A 22,182-nucleotide genomic window follows, 5' to 3' on the forward strand; every position below is an offset into this window, starting at 1 on the left:
AGAGCAGCCCCTTGTGCAGAGGTATTTATGGGGGGTCTTGGTCCCTCCCTGACCATAAAACTCTCTCGCCAATGGGGCTGCCGGGTCTGAGACCCTTGGCTCATCAGTGGAAGCAAAGAAGCCTCTTTGCTCCCATCTGATGACCCTTTTGGGGAACTGCCAATGGCTGGCACAAAACATCTAACAGTATTAGAACCACTTTATAAAACCCTAGTGAGACCACACCGGGAATACTGCAACCAGTTTTGGTCACCATGCTACATAAAAGATGTTGAGACCTTGGAAAAAGTTCAGAGAAGAGCAACTAAGATGATCCAAGGCCTGGAGACTAGATATATGAAGAATGGCTGCAGACTTGGGTTTGGCTAGTCTAAACAAAAGAAGAAATAGGGGTGACATAATAGCAGTATTCCAATATTTGAGAGGTTGCCACAAAGAAGAGGGGATCAAATTATTCTCCAAAGCACCAGAGGCAAAACAAGAAAGAATGGTTGGAAACTGATCAAAGAGAGAAGCAACCTGGAATTAAGGAGAAAGTTCCTAACAGTGACGACAGCTTCCCTTCCGAAATCATGGGTGCTCTCCTTCCAAAAATACTTTAATCAAATTATCTTTCTTATTCCAAACAATATACACAAAAAAGAGGAAGAATTGCTTGATGATTCAAATTCATTGATTTGGAAAGTTAGTTGGCAAAGGAAGAAAGCTAGAGTAAGACTGAAGAAAATAGAGATTTTGAACCATTAGATGGGATATTATACTATTAATCAGATGATTGAATATGGCTGAGAATAGATAATTGTTAGAAATAGAAGTATTATTATAACTAGAAAGATAGGATTTGTAACTAGAATATTATATTTTAGTATGAGAAGGGAAATATTAAAATGCTAAGAGGGTTTGAATAAGGGAAGCTTTTGGTTACCCAAATATAACTTATTATGAGAAATTATAAGCAGTAGAGATACTTTTTTTATTAAAGTTTTACAAAAATTTTTTACAATACATATCCCCAAAACCCACCCACCCCAAACCATCCCCCTTCCCCCCCCACTTCCCAGAGCTGAATACAGGGTTATAGTTATAATAATCATATTCTAACTAAAATTATCCATTATAAAATTAACCAAATTCATAATGTGCTTTAACTCCCCTTTAACATAGATACATTCAAATTATTAAAAACATAATAATAATAACTTAAACAAAAATATAATCAATACTAATACTAAAATTAATAACAATATCCCTCTAAAATTTACTCATAAGCTAAGTGGAACTTTTTAGTCCCATATTTATTCTGAATATAATCTATCCATCTTCTCCAAACTGAAATATATCTTTCTTGTGAATGATCCGTCAAATAAGCAGAAATCTTAGACATTTCTCCAAGATTCGATACTTTAAGTACCCATTCTTCTATAGTAGGCAAACTATCCTTCTTCCAGTATTGTCCCACCAGTAACCGTGCTGCTGTTATCAAATTCAACATCAGATTAGTTTCTTTAGTATCACAATCTACAACAATACTCAATAAAAACAATTGTGGAGAGAACTTTATCTTTCTCTTAAAAATCTTTTGAATGTTCCACCAAATTTTAATCCAAAAAGCTTTTAGATTTCTACAAGTCCACAACATATGAAAATAGGTGGCATCTAAACTACCACATCTCCAGCATTTAGACTGTAGGTTAGGATACATGTTAGACAACTTTTTGGGATCCAAATGCCATCTATAAAACATTTTATAAAAATTTTCTCTTAAATTTTGAGCCTGAGTAAATTTAACATTTCTAACTCAGATTACCTCCCAAGTATCCAATGGAATTGGTTCCTGTATATTTTGTGCCCACTTTATCATACAATCTTTAACTAATTCTGTTTCTGAATTCAATTCAATTAAAATGTTATATATCCTCTTTATATGCGCACGATTTAAATCTCTAATTTGTTTTACTAAGTTTTTGCAATAGAGATATTTTGAACACTGATGGGAAATTAAAATTTTAAAAAAGCGGGAAAAACAGGATATTAATTGAACAAATGGATATTAAATGCAAATGCAATTAAGATATATTTTGGTTAGAAAATATATTTTAAACTGACATTATTGATATTATTAGGAAAATGTAATAAAGATTTTGATATTCAATTATGCTTGTATTAACAACTATAAGAATGTGTACTACTGGAAGAAGAGAAGAAGCATTTGGATGGTGTAATATTGGGCCTAGATTGAAGAAGTTAATATGTAGCACTGAATTACTAATGAACACGTTGTTCATTTAATAATAATAATAATAATAATAATAATAATAATAATAATAATAACAACAACAACAACAACAACAACAACAACAACAATAATAATAATAATAATAATAATAATAATAATAATAATAACTAAAGTTTGAAGGGACCTTGGAGGTCATCTAGTCCAACCCCCTGCTCAGGCAGGAAACCCTATACCATTTCAGACAAATGGCTGTCCAGTCTCTTCTTAAAAACTTCCAGTGTTGGAGCATTTAGTATTTATTTAGTACTTATGATTGTAAAACTACAAAATTAATAAAATATTTATTAAAAAGAAAAAAGAAATCATGGGCACTCCATCACAGAAGGTTTTTTAACTTGTCTGAGATGGTATAGGTTCTCCTGCTTGAGTGGGGGGGCTGGACTAGAAGATCTCCAAGGTCCCTTCCAGATTCTATTCTATTCTATTCTATTCTATTCTATTCTATTCTATTCTATTCTATTCTATTCTATTCTATTCTATTCTATTCTATTCTATTCTATTCTGGAAAAGTAAAAAGTTGAGGTTTGATGTTAATGCTTTATTCTACTGCAACAGAGGAAGACGGAACACAATGCCTTTTCTTTTTCCCTTCTCCCCCTCACTTTTCTTCCTCTTTTCCCTCCCCACTGTGTCCTACTATTTGCTTTTGTATTTTTGTATTTTATTCTATAATCTAATAGAATTTTAGAAAAGGCAAAAAAGAAAAGGAATACTGTTGTTTAATAAATTACTGGGACTTAAGGCATCCACTGGAGTTAAAATGTTAATTTAAAAAGAAAAAAGAAAGCAAGGTGGCTACCACCATGCAACTGAACACCTGCTTTTTAAAACATATTTTATTCACACAAGGCAATTAAACAGGGGCAAGACTTCAGTTCCAGCCATGATCTTAATGTTTCGGACACACATACACACAAAATTTATGTAGTGCTTTTAAGTTCTTTAAAAACTTACACATTTCCTAATTTTTTTTAGTAAATATGGAAATTGTTCCTAAATTAGATTCATTGTTAGAAGACTGAAAAGTAGGCAGTTATGAAGATTACTAGTCTATACTAATTATTACTCTTGTGAGGGAAACTAATCTGTATTAATTACAACTCTGAATGGTTACTTCATGACACCAGAAGAGACCCAGAAGATTATAGACCAATTTGTTCCAGGCAAATTAAAGGTTACAATAATCAAAGAACAAATAATTAAATATATTAAAAAAACCAAGCCTCACTGAAGAAAATAAACATAGATTTTACAAAGACAGATTCTGTTTTATCCATTTTGATATGTTTTAGTGAATCATATGAATAGAGGCAGTCCTATAAATACTGGACATTTAGACTTTTAAAAAGCTTTTGATACTTTTCATCAATGGCACCTGAATAAATTTAGTAATGTTGGGATAAGATACAATTGTTCTTTTATTGGTTGCTGGCTGCTTGAAAACACATAAAGTAAAGAATGGGCCCATTTTAAAATAGAGAAAATAAAAACTGCAGAGTCTGAAGGATTTATGTGAGACCTAGTGATAGATAGGACACTTCAAAGGTGTGTACATTCTCAACTAAATGATAAATGCAAATGAATTTAAAATGGTGAATACTGGGATAAAAATTTTATACTTATGGGTGGGCTGAACCTGTTGCTGCTAATTGTGAAAAAATATTGAAATCACAATGAATAAGATGAAAATAATTACTCACTATGCAGCAGATGTATATATATAAAAGCAACTTTTATGTTTGGTGCCATTAGGAAAGGGATTGAAAATAAACTGTCAATGTAATTGGCCACAACTGTTTTAATCACTTGCTTAATGTCTGACCTAGATTGTTGTATTGTTTATCAGTTGCTGTTACTGAAAGCCAGACTGGATGTCTCCAAGCTGATAATTAGGTTTGGGCAAGAAACTGTTACTTTAAACTGATTGGTTGCCGCCTAGAGGTTAACTGTATAAATAGCTGTGCAGCAGCCTTTAGGGTTGCTTCTGTTCTGAGTTAATAAACTTGTTGCTGTTTCAATGCTCCTGTCTCGTTCAATGCCTAAAGAACTGAAGATATAACAGTGGTGACGAAGGTGGGGTCTGCTGCTTCATCGTGAGAGTCTGAAGTCACTAAGGGGTGAAGCCAGCATAGAGCCCGGCAGGAACTATGTTTTCCCCCCCCTTGGTCTGCCAGCAAGCCATGTTGGAAACCACCACGCCCTAAGGACCTGTCCTAGGGCCTACACAGAAGCCAGCAGCACAAGGCACCATGAGCAAGAAACAAGCAATGCACCATGGCGAAAGTTGGGAAGCTAGAAAAATTTGATAAGACACAGCCGGAGAGATGGGTGTTCTACATTTCCCGGATAGAAAATTACCTCTGCACCAACTAGGTCCTCTGCGTGTGCGGCCCCACCACCTTCGACATTGCAGAGAACCTGGTCGCTCCGATGCCGCTCAAAACGGTCACCTATGTGGACTTGGAAAAAAAGCTCCGAGACCACTTCCAGCCAAATTATCTATTATAGTGTAGAGGCATGCTTTTGAGCATTGAGAGCAACAGCCCTGCAAGTCTGCTACAGAATTCATCATTGCTCTTTGTCAAGCATTCTGACTCTGCAATTTCATGAATTTGGAGGAGAGACTAAGAAACCGTTTAGTCTGTGGACTCCAGAATTGAGAGCTCCAACAAAAACTGTTCACCAAGGAGACTCTCTCGCTACAGGAGGCCTTGAAGGAGGTCATGGTGGACGAAGCCACCAGAGGGGCCGTTAAAGCACTGCAGCCCTCCAAAGGCACACCAAGCACCGAAGCCATCCACCATGAGGACACTGAGTGTATAGAAGACACTGATTCAGACTACAAAGTCAACCAGCTGCAGAAGCAACTGGAAAAGGGACCAGTTGCTGAGAAGGCAATTCCATTCCTTAGATGCATGGGCTGTGGAGGTTGCCATCAACATGCAGAATGCCGATTCCTAACAGCAATGTGCCAGGCATGTGGCAAACCAGGCCACATTGCCACCATCTGCAGAGGTCGCCAGAGGGATGGTCCACAAGAAGACTCATTCAGGAGAGGTACCAGGGCCATGGGTCAACACCAAGCAGGGTTTTGCTCCAGCCGGAGGACCGTGTTCCGCACTGGTGCCCAGCAATCTCCCCTTTAAACTGAAGCTTTGACTGCAGGTCAAGCTTCAGGGAGTTCCATGCAAAATGGAACTGGACACAGGCTCAGCCATGTCCATCATCTCCCAGGGAACATTCAGGCATATATGCAATCACAGCAACAGATGGGCCAAACTCTGGCCATCTAATCTACTGCTCACAGAATTCCAAAACTCCTGAGTAGTGGTCAAAGATGAAGCCACACTTCTGGTGAATTTCAAGGGGTTTGCAGGCCCACTAGATGTTGTAGTGGTGGAAGGCCAATGCACGAGCCTCATAGACCTCAATTGGTTTGATGCATTGGGCATTCAAGTAACCGGCATTCACTGGACACAAACAGCAGACTTGTCTTCAGTCTGCCAAGAATTTGCGGATGTTTTCAGTTCAAGCCTAGGGGAGTACACAGGTCCTCTGATTGCCCTCAAGCTTGATCCCATGGTAACGCCAATACGGATCAAGCCTCATCAAGTACCTTTCACTTTAAAACCCAACATTGACGCAGAGCTGGACAAGCTGGTTAGTCAGGGGGTATTGCATCCTGTAGACAGTGGGGTTTGGGAGACCCCCATAGTAACATCACTTAAGGCCAATGGAGAAGTGCGCATATGTGCTGACTATAACTGCACCATCAACAGGGCACAACAGCACAGATACCCAGTGCCAGTTGTCAGCCATATTTTGGTGTCATTGCAAGAAGGCTGCATATTCACCAAGTTAGATTTAGTGTAGGCCTACCAACTGCCCGTGGACAAGGCCACAGCAGTTGCCCAAACAATTGTCACCCATAGGGGGGCCTTCAAGGCTAAACGCTTACAGTTTGGGGTGAGTGTAGCCCCAGGGCTTTTACAGGGAGTGATGGAGTGCACACTCAAGGGCATTCCAGGGGTCTGCTCCTACTGAGGTTCAGGGTGAGGTTCAAGGTGTTAGTGATGACTTACAAAGCCCTTCATGGCATGGGTCTGGATTACCTACGGCAACACCTGCGGCCGGCGTCAACTTCCCTCCGTCCAGTGCGCTCCCACAGAGAGGGCCTCCTCAGGGTGCCTCCGATCAAAGAATGCTGATTGGTGGCCCCCAGGGGGAGAGCGTTCTCTGTGGGCATGCCAGACCTATGGAACCGCTTACCGGTCAAGCTCTGGATGGCCCCCGACCTTCGCTCCTTCTGGCGCGATCTCAAAACCTTCTTTTTTGAACAAGCTGGCCTGGTCTGATGGGATGGAGTTGGGTTTTTTATAATTAGTTTTAATTTTTAATATGTATCAATTACTACGGGCATAGTTGTTTAATCACTTTTTAATTTTTGTATTCTGTTTTTATTATGTATTGCCCTGTTCACCGCCCTGAGTCCTTCGGGAGAAGGGCGGTATACAAATTAAATTATTAAATTAAATTAAATTAAATTACTTCAGTGATGTTCTTATTGCCAGGGAATCTGTAGAGATTCTGGTCAAACAGCTTAAAGCCGTCCTTCAGCAGTTCCTCACAGCGGGACTTAAACTAAAAAAGGAAAAGTGCAAGATTGGGGTAGAAGTCAACTGAGTTCCTTGGGTTCCGCATTGATGCCGACAGCATTCATCTGGAGGACTCCAAGCTAAAAGTGATACAGCAGGCCCCAAGTCTGAAGTCCAAGGGAGAGCTTCAGGCTTTTCTGTGCCTTCTGAATTTTTTCCATGCATTCCTCCCACATAAGGCCGCAGTGGCAGAGCTGTTACACCGGCTCTTAGACAAAAAGGCTCAGTGGCAATGGACCAGTGTCCACGAGAGGAGTTTCAAGGCAGTCAAAGCACTTGTGTCCTCAAATTCAGTTCTCACACATTTTAATGAGAAGCTGCCTGTATGCATCGCATGTGATGCATCTCCCAATGGGGTTGGGGCTATGTTGAGCCATTTGAAGGCTGACGGAAAACAGACTCTCATTGCCTACTATTCTAGGACCCCATCATCTGCAGAGCACAACTACGCACAAATTGATAAGGAGACCTTGGCAATCATGGCTGGAGTTAAAAAGTTCCATGACTACTTGTATGGCCACCAATTCATGGTCTTTATGGACCACAAGCCTCTTCTAGGGTTGTTTACCACAAGCAAGCAAACATCTGAGATTCTGTCTCCTCAAATGCTGAGGTGGTCTATATTCCTTCCAGCCTACAGCTACAGGCTGATTCACAAACCGGGCAAAGAAATGGGCCATGCAGATGGCCTTAGCAGGTTTCTCCTGCTACATGTGGAGCCAGATCCATCTCTGGTTGCACGGCATGGCTATCCAGGATTTGCCAGAGTCTCCCCTTCATGCTGGGGACATAGCTGCTGAGACAGCAGCTGACAAAATGCTGAGCCGTGTGCTAAATTGGGTACACACAGGATGGTTGGACAAATGTCCAGGGTTAGAATTTCAGAGTTTATTCATGAGAAAAGATGAGCTTTCAGCTCATAAAGGGTGCATTCTTTGGGGAAGTAGGGTCATAGTCCCGAGCTCTTTAAGGCCCAGAGTTCTAGAGTCTCTGCACGAGGGCCATCTGGGAATAGTCCAGAGGAAGGCAATTGCAAGGAGCTAGCTTTGGTGGCCAGCGCTAGATAAAGTTACTCAGGCCCAAGTACATAGTTGCTACACGTGCCAGCAATCCTGACAGGAGATGCCACAAGCCCCTGTCCACTGATGGGAGGACACACACACACTGTATTCAAGGATACACATCAATTTTGCCGGGCCCTTTCAGGGACACCTGTTTTTAATAGTGGTGGATAGCCACTCTAATTGGTTAGAGGTCGCACCAATTCCCACCATGACTACTGCCAGGACCATCCAGGAACTGTGCAGAATCTTTGCAACACACGGACTTCCAGACGTGTTAGTCTCAGACAATGGGGCTCAGTTTACTGCTTTGGAATTCCAGTCCTTCCTCAGAGCAAACCTAATAAGGCATGCCACATAGGCTCCCTTTCACCCGGCCTCGAACGGCCAAGCAGAATGCATGGTCCGTACAACCAAGGAATCACTGAAATGGATTGTCACAGGAGATTGGCACCACAGACTGGCAGATTTTCTACTCTGCCAATGCACAACTCCCTGTACCGCCATGGGCAGAAGCCCTGCTGAACTCAGATGGGGCAGACAGTGGCATAGCGTGGGGGGTGCAGGGGGGGGCCGGCCGCACCGGGCGCAACATCTGGGGGGGCGCCCATTAAGCTCGCCGGAGGGGGACGATTCTGCTTCACCGAGGGTCGGAGGAGCGAGCGAGTGGGCGGAGCATAGAAAGCAACCGCATTTGCTGCGCCCAGCCAGAGCGGGATCCCATCCTCTCGCGGCTGCAGATCGCCTCCTTTCTCGGGTGGGGGTGGGGAGGCTTGGCGGCGTCTCGCCTCCCTCTCTTTCTCCTGCCGCGGCTCTCCTCCGCTTGGCTCTCAACCTGCAAGCCCGCCCCCCCGACCCAGCTCCCGCCCCCATCTCCTTTCCCAGAGGTAAAGGTAAAGATGAGATCCCCCCATCTCTCTTAGATTCAGAAGACCCGGTTGCTGAAGTCGTGAACTCACCGGGTCGCGCCCGTCTTCACGGGGCCTGAATGAAGGGGTCGGTGTTTAATCTAAATAACCAATCCATCACCCTCCATTTAAGCAAGAGGAACGGATAGGCGGTTCTCAAAATCACTCGGCGGCTGCCCCTGATCTTGAACTTCCTCTTAACCAAGACAAACGGGAGCTCCCAGGTTGAGAATTCGGAGGAGCTTCCCCTCGGCCGTGGAAGTTCACTTTTGAGACAGCCGCTATCTTTGGGCAATTGGTTTCACTGGGTTTCTATTGTGGGGTAAGGAGGGGGAGGGGGGCAATGTACCTTGTCTGGAAGGTATTGAGGAGAGGAGGAAGGTGACTGGAGAGGGACGGAAGTCCAGGTAGCGCCAAGTTCCTGAAATCTCTGCCAGAAAAGGAAGGAAGAGAACGGCGCTTGTCCTAGTCCTAGTTGGGAAGAGGAATCTGCCTGAAATTGACTAGTCAATGGGACTTCAGAGTTTTCCCTTTGGGGGGTAGGTCCAAGAAATTGACAAGACCCACACTCGAATCTGTGTTGAATTTAATAAGGTCACTTTATAGTCCAATCCCCTCCGTGCTGAGAAGTAGCCGAAGCAAGTTCCGTGAGATTCATTCCCAGGTAAGCAGAGACTTCCCAGTATGTTCGACTACAGCATCCCTCATCCTTGACTGACCCTGGACGAATTGATGATGACTGGGACTTGAAATCCAGGACATCGAGCGAGCCCGGGTTGGGAGGGGAAAGGGGGAGGAAGGGGGTAGCCTGGACTGTGGGTCTGCAGGAGGCAACAATCTGGAATATGGACAATTTGGAATAACCTTGGGAAGCTGAGGCATTGTAAGTTGGAAGTCATTGTTTGTTGCCTAACATGTTGGGTCACCCCACACCACATGCTAAGCCATAAACCGTGGTTGGTATCCAGGGTTTAGGACAAGATGGAGAAAACTAGCCAATTGTGGGATCATAAATCTTGATGAAGCCCATCATCGCTCCATGTGATGTATGCACTCAATCTACAAACGTAGTCCAAGCCTATTCACATCTGTTGTAAGGTCATTCTCTCGTGGGGTTTATCTTGACATCCACTAAGAGTGGAACAAACATGCCCCATTAACCATTTTCAACGCCATGTCCTCTCTTTGTCTCATCCTAAATCACAGCTGAGGCACCTTAAAGTTGCCTTGTTTCAGTTTTAAACTAGCATTTTCCCTCTTCTCCAGAGACCCTTTTTTGCCTTGAACCTAACTCAAGGGTAGGCAACCTTGGCTCTTTTATGACTCATGGACTTCAACTCCCAGAATTCCTGAGCTAGTGGAAGAGACTCGAGTGCTAAAATCCACGGGTTAGGGGGCGCAAATTACTTGCCTTGCCCCGGGTGCTGACAACCCACACTACGCCACTGGGGGCAGATGTTGGATCACCAAGCTGGACAGGCTCCACTCTGACCGAGTTGCCTTGGACTCTGCTCAGCCAAAGGCACCTCAAATTTTGCAAGTTGGTGACTGGGTTTGGACCCAGAATTACAGGCAAGGGGCTTTATGGGTGGCAGCCATGGTTGTTAAGGTGTCAAGACCACTCTCCTATGAGGTGGTCCTGGAAGATGGGTGAGTCATTCACCGGCACATTGACCAGCTGCATCGGAGGCTAGCAAACCAGTTGCTAGCTCAGGACTCTCAAGAGGGCTGCACGCAAGGGCCATGTGACAGTGGCCCAACAGAGGAGCTTGCACGCTCTGACAGAGCTCTTGCTCAAGGAGATGGGGGAATGGCTGTAGGAGAGTTTTCCCCAGACACACAGACTGAAGTTGCTGAACAGGACCGGCAAACTGCACTGTGTTGTGATTCAGGGTCAGCCTGTGGGTTCGGCAGTTGGGTCGGACGACTCAGAGGAGGAGGAGGGGGGTGTTGAATAGCTTGCTGAGGGGATTGGACAGCTTGATGAGAGCCCCCAGCAAGGCCCCTCTCATCTGGTCACGATGCAGACCCAGCTGTGTGAGCCTGACAGCGTGGATGAAGATGACCCACAGCTGGCCCTGTTCAAGGACGCCCGACGCAGGAGGCAGTCAATCAGGAGTAAAAAGAGGAAGGCAATGGGGCACCTCGGATGGAGGCACAGAGAGGCCACGCCCTGAACTGTATTTAAGGGGAATGTGTGGGAGGGCTGGTTTGCTAAAGGCAACCGCTTGGATTGTTCCTGCTTCTTAGCTCGTGTTTTATGGTTGGTGTCTTGTCTTGCTCTGTTTTATGTGAATAAATTTGGCAGGCGTAATTCCAGCCTCTTGCCATTTGTAAAGGGGTTGTCCCTGCCTTTTCTGCAGGGCTGGTAGCAGGCTGGTACAGAACACACTGAGAGACAGCCCTGCAGACTTTGCTGCATGATTAGACTCTGGTTTGGGCCAAACAGGACTGGCCAGCAAAAGGGACTCAAGTCAACCCAACTCCACTGGAACTCAGAGTCCTGGTCTACCCACCCTGGCAGGTGAGTGGTTAGACTGAGAGATCCCTGCAACTCCTAGACATTCAGAATGGTCAAGAAGTCCACCTAAATATCTGCAGGACTACATAAAGCATTTGAGAGTTTGTGCTATCTAGGGGGAAGGGATGTAATGTATTGGCCACAACTGTTTTAATCACTTGCTTAATGTCTGACCTAGATTGCTGTATTGCTTAACAGTTGCTGTTACTGAAAGCCAGACTGGCTGTTTCCAAGCTGATAATTAGGTTTGGGCAGGAAACTGTTACTTTAAACTGATTGGTTGCCACCTAGAGGCTAACTGTATGAATAGCTGTGCAGCAGCCATTAGGGCTGCTTCTGTTCTGAGTTAATAAACTTGTTGCTGTTTCAATGCTCCTGTCTCGTTCAATGCCTAAAGAACAGAAGATATAACAGTCAGCATTGTCATAAGTTCATAAAAAAGTTTTACATCAGTAACTGCAATTCTATCTTCAGTTCTGTTCACAACATTTGTAAAATGTATTATATAGCTGAAAGAAAGTACAGCAGGGCACAAACAAAATAATTAGGGGTTAAAACATTTGTTTATAAAAAGACAGAATATCTGGGATACTTTATTATACAAAGAAATGTTATATGGAATTGGAAACAACATTAGGTTATATAAATCTATAAGAGGCATATAGAAATGGACAAGGACTTTCTCTCTCTCTCCCAGAGCACTAGAGTGATGAAGCTGGCTTTACTTAATGGCCCCATCCCTTGCTTTCCCTGATGTGGCTGTTAAAACAAACATGTGAGTCATTAAGCAGAGCATTGGATGCCTGAGGAATGGGAGAGGCCTTTGCAGGCCTAGCACAGGTACAGGTCTGCCCACTGTAGGCCTCCCAAGTCTTCCCCACTTCTCAAGGCACTGCAACATACCTTGACTTCCCCAAGATCCATGAAGCCTTATATTGTTGTTCCTAGGGAAGGCAAATAGTTTGGGAATATTATTGTAACATAGGTGGAAAACAATAAAGATGCTTATTTTAACTATTTATGAGTGGCTCTGGTTGTTTGAGCCTGATAGGAGTTATTCAAAAGGTAAATGAAAAGGAGAATGAGGGCCCTGGTAGGATGGGAATCAGATCTAAGGCCTGTTGGGGGAGAAAGGCCAGCTGAGGCTTAGTAGGGGAAGGAAAGGCCTATGAGGATCCAGTGTTTGAGGATGGGAAAGGTGTGTGGGACCTACTGTTGTGGGGAAAGGCCTTCAGAGTTTGGTGGAGGTCATGGAGGGAGATAGGTAGGGGGGAACTACCACATCCCTGTGGTCAGTTGTAAGGCTGAATCTCCAGAATCAGGCCATAAGTAGCTTCTTAGAAGTCTACCATAAATTTAAACAACCATTAAGCAACCAGTTGCTAAGTGAGAACTACCCATATTTTTTCAGACAATACATAATTATCTATGAAATTCATTACTACAAGATGTGGTAATAGTCAATAATTGGGATGGCTTTAATAAATGATTAAATTCATGCAGATTGATTGGGGTATTAAATACTTACCTCCAGGCTGTTAAGCATACTTTTAAAAATTGCAGAGGAAATCCTCTACCTACGAAGAACACCAAGGAGCTGATAAGTGGTTTTATAGGTTCTGTGACATAGACATGACTATCTGGCAAATAAGTTTTATCATTAAATTCTGCATCTTTCAAAAATATTTGGAGATAATAAAATATTGCTTTAGGCTATATTCACTTTCTTAGCTCTCATACTTCATGTGACCTGTACAAGTCTTAACATTTTTCTCTCTTGTGCTAACAGAATGTTACACTTCTGTCCTGTCCTGCTAACACAGTTGGGAATTCTTCTCAACTCTTGACAGTCTGCCTATAGTACATGCCATGCATGCATATACACAAGCGTGCCTTGTTAGATGTTTTTTGTGCCAGCCATGGCAGTTCCCCCAAAAGGTCATCAGATGGGAGCAAAGAGGCATCTTTGCTCCCACTGGTAGGTGAGGGGTCCCTGGCCCCTGCAGCCCCATTGGCGAGAGTTAATTGATAAGGGAGGGACTGAGGACCCCCATAAAAACCTCTGCTCAGAGGCTGCTCTTCTCTGCTCTCTTTGTTCTCTCTTCTGCTTGCTTGTTTGTGATCCATGAGCTCAATCCAAGCATAGATGCTTCCATGCCAGGGAACTCTTTCTATTTACTTTATCATTAAATAAAGCTTTGAATGATTGCATCCCTGCGTGATGCCTTTTACTTGGAAGCACCTTAACAAACCATCGGCCTCGTGAGGCCATCTCACAAATTGGTAGAAAGAGGATGGTTTAAGGCAACGCTTCCAAGCCAGCATCTACAAACCAAGATGCCTGGAAGTTCCAGCAAGAACCCATTTGAGATGGATGGCAGGAGATCCCCGATTGTGACAAGGAGTCTTCAATCTAGGACGGCAGCCCTGCATCCAGCCCCTGACGCAAGCTCAGCACCAGGGACCCCTTGGCATGCCTCCCCACAGCTGCAAGCCACAGAGGGAAGCATGGAAGGCTTACAGTCTACCCAAGACTGCCCAGATGCAGCGGAAGTGGCCCGGGACCAAGCCAAGCGCAGCGTGGACCAGATGACTGAATGGGAATGCAGGGAGCTTCTCCAAACGTTCCTTGCAACACAAAGGTCGCCACAAGCCTCTCCACGAGGGATGCCAGTGCAGGGGGCCTCTGGACACTGGGTAAGTCCTTCCCCAGCGACCACAAGGCCCCCTAACATGGTGCCAGCCACCCTGAGGGATGCCGGAACCCCAGAGCTTTTGGCGTGAAATTTTCCGCCAAACTGTGATCTGCAACTTCCGGGGCCAACCGAAAGCAAGATGGCGGCCCCCAGGACACCCACGTGGCCTGACAGGCCTCAGCCAAGCCTCGAGGCCCAGCAATCAGTGGCATCCAGCTGAAGCAGCATGGAACCCCCCCAATCCTCTCCCCGGGGCCTAACTGCAGGAGAGGTCCGACCTGGAGCCTCCCAACTATGTCCTGCAACCCCAGAGGGCCCCCAGTGAACCCCCGGGCCCTCCAGCCTACTTTTTGCCACCGCCCAGATGCCCTGCTTGCCAGATGGACTTTGGGGGGCCTCTAGACGAGGCCCCCTCCTCCAGCACCGTCTTCAGCCGCCTCCAGGGTCTTCAGGACCAGCAATGGGCTCCTCTGGGCAGGCAATCTGGGCAATCCATGTGCCATCCCAGCCCCATCCTGCGATCTTCGCCCCCCGGTGAGTGTTTCAGTGCCGGGGGGGCTTCAGGAAAAATCTTCGGAGCCTCTGCAGCCTTCAGCCCCTCTTCAGGCCCAAATTCCGGCCTACAAGCACAGACCTGGGCCTGGCCCAGAGGCAGAGAGACAGACATCCGCTCTCTCCACCCCCTGGGCCCAAATGAGCTCTCAGCATGCCCAGTCGGGGCCATCCAACTCTGAGCATGCCCAGTCGGGGCCATCCAAAAATCAGAGAAAAATACCACCACCTACCAGCAGAGGGGTCCCTCTTCCATTCACCTCAATGGAGAGCTACCAGATATATAGAGATGAACATAGAGCTAACAAAAATTCTCTTTCATCTGCTTCTGCCCTCCCAAATAATTTTGAAAAACTGCAACTTGGGGGGGAGAATTACAGCAGTTGGAGTAGAGATGTGCAGGTATGTCTATTGAAGGATGGGACTCTAGAGATGGTTCTGGATCCCCCACCTCTTCCCTGGGGACCCCAAGAAGACTAGTATCATAGACAAGCATACACCACTCTACTGAGCTCACTGGATGCCAACTTGTACCCTAGCATTCCAGATGGGCTCACAGCTGCCGTAGTTTGGGTGTTATTATACAATTTATTCAACAGTGACAGCATTGGTTCGATCACCAGACTCACAACTGAGTTTTACACCACCACACTGAGGTTTGGTGCTAGCATGGCTGAGCACCTGGGAAAATTGAAGGCGCTCAGAGCAGAACTGATGTCCAGAGACTACCTTGTATCTGAGGCGAACATGGTCGCTGTCATTCTGGCTTCCCTGGACAAAAATTGGAGCAGTTTCATTATTTCACTGGAGGGGACCAGGAAGGAAGCCATGACTCTATCCTACCTCACAGGGAGGCTCATTGAGGAAGATAGGAGGTGAAGAGATGCAGGAGAATACGCCAGAGCCACCACCCAGTGAGCCAGCAGGAGACGCCACAACCCGGAGCAGGTTAATGCTCTACTTAAGTGTTTCATCTGTGGCTCTGAGGGGCATCTGAAGAAGGACTGCCCCCATCACCAACAAGGCCCCAAGTGCAGTCCCAATCAAGGAAAGGTCAAGGGGCAAGGAAGGGGGCGTGGCAGGGGCAAAGGTAGTGCCAAGGGCAATTTTGTGCATACTTGTCCTCTCACCCCCACCACAAAGGCTAATAGCCCCACTGACTTATGGTTACTGGACTCTGGAGCTTCATCTCACATTACCAATATGAAACAAGGGTTTAAAAGGTTAAAGAAAATTAACTCCTCTGTCAAGGTGGCCAATGGTGATAAGGCTTTGGTTGTTGGGGAGGGCACTGTCTCTGTATCCGGACTAGGAAATGTTGAAGGGGTATTGCATGCTCCCTCCATTGCCAATAACCTATTAAGCATTATCAAATTATGTGATGATGACAGTGTGGAAGTTTTATTTCGCAAAGGGGGAGGTCATGTCACCCGGAACCAGAGGGTCATTGGAAGTATTGCCATCATAAATGGTTTGCCATACTTCTTCCCCGAGAACCCAGCCACAGAGGACAGTCCACCAGGTGCCACCTCAGAAGGGGCCTGCATATGGAAAGAGAGAAAGCTCCCACAGCCAGCCCCAAGGCTGTCTAAGGAGCGCAAGGCCGAAGCGGTTGCACCCAAGCCACCTCAGCCAGCCCCACGGCTTTCCAAGGGCAGTGTGGACAAGAAACCCGAATCTCAGCAGGCACCTACAGCACCGCTCAAGGCAACCAGAGCCAAGAGGGTATCAGTGGGGAAGCCGCTCCACGATAAGTGTGCCCATCTCTTACACTGAAGATTAGGTCATGCGAGCTTCCCTGTGGTTAAAAAGATGGGAGAGTTTGCTGAGGGAGTCCAGCTCAAGGATTGTGAGGTGTTCCTGGACTGTGCTATTTGTAAGAGGACAGAGAGGAAGGCTGCCCCCATCCCTAAGGTGTCACTGCGTAAGGCCCAAACCCGTACCAACTAGTACATGTTGATTTGGTTGGGCCATTCACACCATCACTAGGGAAAAGACAGTATTTTCTCACTGTCGTTGATGATTTTTCATGATACGGCCACGAGTATACCCTCACAGAAAAATCCGAAGCCTTTGACGCCATAAAATCACTGTATGACTCTGTAGAGACCCAGTATAAGACCAGGATCGCACAACTGCAGAGCGACCACCGGGCAGAGTTCATGTCCCGAAAATTCCAGGACTGGGTAAGGCGTAAGGGCATCCGCCATTTTCTTACAGCGCCATTCACTCCCACTCAAAATGGCGTGGCAGAGAAAAGAAATGGAATCCTGCAAACTATGATGCGTAGTCTGATTGCAGACGCTGGGGTCACAGAATCATACTGGGCAGAGGCGGTGCACTATGCCAATTACACCTTAAAATGCACCTGGAGCAGTGTTGTGGACCAGACCCCATATTTCCTGGTCCACGGTAGGAAACCAAGTCTGGGACACTTGCGTGTGTTTGGCTCCTACGCTTGGGTGCACATCCCCAAGCAGCTGCGGAAAAATGGGAGATCTGTCTCCTAGAGACTGAGGTTCTTGGGTTATGCTCCTGGCTCCAAGGCCTACCATTTCCTGGGAGAAGGGGGCAGGCCTGTGACTTCCCAATGTGCCTCCTTCGAAGAGGACTCCAATTGGACCCAGATCCACTCGAATGATCTGAGCCCATATGTCAACTGACCCAGCAAGGACACACCGACCACAATATCACCTGAGACGACCACATACCCTGCCACCGACGAAAGCGAGGAACAAGACGAAGATGTCATCCTACCTGGTTCAGATGGGGAGGATGAGCCATCCAGTCCCAAGGGGGAAGACACACCGTCTTCACCCCAGCGATGCCTCAAAGACCCATGATGCCCAGCACCTGGGACCAAGGGTCTACACATCCCAATTATGAAATGCCAGCAGACGCGGAAACTGCAGAAGAAAAGGGCGGTGAGTGGCAGAAGGTCAGGAGATCAAAGCAGTCCAACAAAGGGATCTCGCCAAAGAGAATCGTATTGGGCACATCGCATCTGTCAATAGCGTTGTGGTCACCCCAAAATCCTTCTCTGACATCCAGGAGCTGCCCATCGAAGAACAGGAGAAATGGCAGCTCATGATGGAGAAGGAGATGGCGAGCCTGAAAAAACTCAATGTCTTCACCCCCCAGCAACCACCAAAGGAGAGGAAAGTCATTGGCACAAGGTGGATTTTCAAGGCTAAACCACTTGCCAATGGCCTCTACCTGTATAAGGCCCGTTTGGTAGCTCAGGGGTTCGCCCAGCGCTACATGGAGGACTACGTAGAGACCTACTCTCTAACCGTCCGGGCAGAGAGTGTCAAGGCCGCCCTCGTAACTACAGCCGCTCTGGGGGAGGAAGTCTTCCAATTCGACATCTAGATGGCTTACCTCCACGCCAACTTGGACCGGCAGATCTACGTGAGGGCCCCTCCTGGCTACCAGCAGGAAGGGGGAAATACATGGCTGCTCCGCAAAGGGTTATATGGCCTCAAGCAGTCAGGGAAACTATGGTACGACTGCCTTAGAAAAGTTTATAACGAGTTGGTTTCAGTGCATCCCATGCAGATGAATGTGTTTTCACACACAACTCCAAGGGTACCACAGAACGGGTGTTAGTTTATGTGAACGACCTATTATATGTAGGGCCTGACAAGGAAGGGTGTGATGAATTTGCCAAGGCCCTGGGGGAAAGTTTACCCTGAAGTCTTTGGGGCGGGTTGACAAGTACTTGGGTGTGCATATCTTGGCCACTAAGGGGGGGTTCACTCTATCTCAGAAAGAAAAGATTGAGGAGTTATTGGCCAAATGCAAAATGGCAGAATGTAACCCAACGTGTAGCCCGATACAAAGTGACTATTACAATCACACTCACAAGGACGGTCCTGAGTTCACAGATAATAAGCTTTACAGATCTTTGATTGGCTCCTTGCTATATATCAGCAATTGAAGCAGGCCTGACATAGCTTTAGCTGTGAATCTACTGTCCAGGCATGTGGAACACCCAAAGGAATTCCACTGGACTGCTGTTAAGAGGGTACTTAGGTACCTCAGGGGCACGACCGATGCTCTCCTTGTGCTGGAGCCAGAGAAGGGGAAGACGGCCCAGCTCTCTGCTTACTCGGACGCAGACTGGGCTGGCGACACTAAGAGTAGACGGAGCACCTCTGGTTTCCTCATATTGCTAAATGGCTGTCCTATCCATTGGCATGTTAGGCAGCAAAAATTTGTTTTTTGCTCCACGGCCGAGACGGAATATGCCAGCCTGTCGGACACAGCCAATGATTTGATTTGGTTCGATGCTCTGATAACGAGCATCTGGGCACCTCCTCCTCTGCCCATCCAAATTCAAGAGGATAATACGGCTGCAATTGCAATCTCGGGGGCATATGCAGTGGGCTCTAGGTCCCGCCACATAGATATACGCTATAAAAATGTCAGGCAGCTTGCCAAAAAGGGGTTTATACATATTGAGCATTGTAACACAGCTGACCAGATAGCTGATCTGTTCACCAAACCTGTTCCCATTGACCAGCACAACCTTCTGTGTAAGCGTTTGTGTTTGGTCTTCTGAACGTGTATATGCATGTCTATGACACCTGCTCGCCCCCTCACATACACTCACTGGTCCCTGTCATTGGCTGGCAAGAAGGGGAATTGTTAGATGTTTTTTGTGCCAGCCATGGCAGTTCCCCAAAAAGGTCATCAGATGGGAGCAAAGAGGCATCTTTGCTCCCACTGGTGGGTCAGGGGTCCCCGGCCCCTGCAGCCCCATTGGCGAGAGTTAATTGATAAGGGAAAGAAGGAAAGAAGAGCTGGATATAAAATCCTGAGTCCAGTTCTGGTTACAATCACTTTTTTTAATGATAGGTGTTGTGTTGTGGGTTCTGAAGAGCAGGGAAGATGCCAGGCAGGTGAGTACAGAAGAATCATAGCTTTATTGTAGTGAGACTGTACTGTACTGAGGCTTTGGGGTAATGTTGCACAATATATATAGTCCACATGCTCTGAACAACCAATCAGATTGAACCCATTATTCCCGCCATGTTAACTGCTGCCAGGACTGGAGACATCCTGTCTGGGTTGCTGGAGAACCGTTAGTTCTCCAGCAGCACAAGTGATTAAACCCCCAAAAGCTCAGTACATAACACCCCTCCCCCTTTTAAAAACAAATAATATAACCCTTACAAGTTTAAAGAATTCAATTCACTCCCAACTTCCAATATATAAGTGAACATTTGACCCCATTCAAGGTAGTAGATTCATAACGTGACCTTCTTGGACATATTATGCACAACTGCATGCAATGAGACTAATGACAGTTCTGCTGTTCTGCCAGTAGTGTTACAGTACCTAACAGTACCTTATGATAGCTACAAAGAAACTAAAAAACGTCTTGATGAAAAGACTCGCCTTCAGTATGCGATGCATCACAACTCTTGTGTTGATTAACAAAAGAATCAAAAAAATATCTTAAATGAGCAGGCATGCCTAAGAACTGGTAATCATTTTATACAATACATTGTCCTTTATTTAACAACATAGTCTGTAAGGTATGCAGGAGGTTTGTGTGGCCATGAGGAATGCCTTGGGGTTCCAACTACTTTGTGGTCTACCCACTTATCTGGCATGCCATGTGAATTCATGTTCTCCTGTGCTGCAAAATCTAAAGACAGAGAACTGCTCTGGCTGGCCTCTCCTGGTTGGCCCACCCCAGAGTCAAGATTTGGAGCAGAGTGAGCACAGCTGTCACTGATGCATGGCTGATCTGACTGATCAGGAGTCCCATGTTGCACCTCAGAGTTGTCTTGGTCCTCCTTGGACTCAAATTCTGCTGTGTGCTGAAAATACTGGTGGTACAGATTTAGAGCTAGCTTGTGTGCCAGCTGGAGAACTACAGGAGGGACTTGTCCAAAGTTCTCACTCAGTGACCATTCTGGAAATCTTTTCCTTAACTGGTCAACATGCCGTCTGACCAGTCACCCTCCCTCCACCCCTACTGTGTAAGATAGGGGTCCAGTTTTGTCAACCACCTCTCCTGGGACCCACAAGTGTCCGGGCCCATAATTTCTGGCCCAGTCCAAATCACCAGTCTGTAGCCCCCTCGGGGGTTTGGGTTGAGAAGCATCTGATGCCACTCTGTCTGGATGAAGTCTGTCTAGTTTAGTGATGAGTCGTCTACCCCAATGAAGCTCCACTGGACTTTTACCTGTAGCTGTGCAGGTTGTAGAGTGTTGGCAGAGTAAAAAGTCTGCCAGTCTATGATGCCAGTCCCCTGTGATGATGCGCTTGAGGGCATCCTTGGTTGTCCTCATCATTCGTTCAGCTTGCCCATTCGACAATGGGTGGAAAGGTGCAGATGTGGCATGTCTGATGAGGTTCACTCTGAGGAAAACCTGAAACTCAGCAGCAGTAAATTGAGCCCCATTATCTGAAACCATGACATCAGGTAGCCCAAGTGTAGCAAAGAGTTTTCTCAACACCTGGATGGTCCTAGCAGTAGTCCTAGCAGTAGTACTAGCGGTAGTAGCAGAGCCTTGGTGGAGCAGTGGGCTAATGCCTCCTTAAGTAACACCAGCTGCCTGCAATTAGTGCAGGTTCGCATCCCACCAGGCTCAAGGTTGACTCAGCCTTCCATCCTTATGAGGTAGGTAAAATGAGGACCCAGATTGTTGGGGGCAATTAAGCTGACTTTGTAATAATGCCTTGACCTTTGGCAGATATAACACCCGTGTACTTGCAATTCAACAGCCTTATCTAAACCTGGCCACCAAAGGTAGCTTCTAGCTAATGCTTTCATGCGCACTATGCCTGGACTGTAATACTTTATCTCTTAATACTGAGGGAATAATGACTCTGTTTCCCTAAAGCAAACATCCTTTATGTGCAGACAATTCATGCCTTCTAACAAAGTAACTTTGGAATTCAGGGCCTGGACTTTTCTCTAACCATCCCGTGAATACCCATGACAAAACTCTGCTTAGAATTCTATCTGTGGCCGTTTCTGCAGCAACAACAACTTTATTGATTGGCCCTTGGGCCATATCAAAGTGCAAAGTTCCAGCAACAAACCGTCACCAAAACTTGATAAAAGCAATCCAAAATGGAATTTGATAAAATACAATTTAAAATGGAATTAAAATAAAATACAATTTAAGATGAAATAGTAATAAAATACAAATTTAAGATATAGATAAAATATGATAACATTATATTTCGGAGTCGCCCTTGCAATCTACCCCAATCAGTCCCACATATGCAGATCTTAACTGAATCATTTTGTTTAAATACTGTGCTACGTTAAATGTTATTTTCAAGTTCTGACCGGACATAAGATAAGTTATTTTGATATGGGGATTCCAATGGGTCATTTGTTTGGTATATAGACCAAGATACCTGTCTCTCACCTTCTTATACAGACAACAGTCAAATAGGATGTGTGCCAGGTCCTCTACCTCTGCTGCTCCGCAAATGCAGAGATGCTCATTGTACGGTATAGCATG

Source organism: Vipera ursinii (genome assembly GCF_947247035.1).
Source record: "Vipera ursinii genome assembly, chromosome: 4".
NCBI lineage: Eukaryota > Metazoa > Chordata > Lepidosauria > Squamata > Viperidae > Vipera > Vipera ursinii.